The 497-nt window shown below is 45.1% G+C and overlaps 1 protein-coding gene across 1 annotated transcript in view; it reads left to right on the forward strand.

Annotated features, from left to right (window-relative positions):
• taf5l (TAF5-like RNA polymerase II, p300/CBP-associated factor (PCAF)-associated factor) overlaps window positions 1–497 on the forward strand; it is a gene marked incomplete in the record, with an annotated part of 12,004 nt that overhangs the window by 5,468 nt on the left and 6,039 nt on the right.

The raw sequence follows: 497 nt of genomic DNA on the forward strand, positions 1-497 counted from the left end.
CAGACTCACACTGTCAATAATCACACAGACCAGTTTTCTGCCATAATAAATGTGTCACTTTATTTCCCACAGAACACAGCAAAGCGAACGGCATGCAACAGATATGCACTCAGTACGTGATGCAGAGTAAACTCTACTCCAGAGCTCTTACCTCGACACAGGACCGGAGAGCCGTCAGTCCCGGCAGAGCTAGCATCAACGTGGCTGGACGTCCCGTACGGGGCTCGCGGCTGACTCTGTCGGACCGAGGGTTTCTCCGTCTTTTTTTTATTCTCTTAACAAACAAGGGATAGTGTGGGAGCGAACCACGTTTCAAAAACAGGAGCGCCGTCTCTCAGAACATGAGCTCGATGGAAAGCCGTAGGTCAAAGCATGAGTATGATATGTGAGCAACACAGGTTATACGAGGCTTATGCTAAGTAAAACAATGATAAACGAGACACAAAACAATTATACAGTTGATAAATGAAACACAAAACAATAATAATAGTTATACA

Source organism: Etheostoma spectabile, chromosome 5 (genome assembly GCF_008692095.1).
Source record: "Etheostoma spectabile isolate EspeVRDwgs_2016 chromosome 5, UIUC_Espe_1.0, whole genome shotgun sequence".
Taxonomy (NCBI): domain Eukaryota; kingdom Metazoa; phylum Chordata; class Actinopteri; order Perciformes; family Percidae; genus Etheostoma; species Etheostoma spectabile.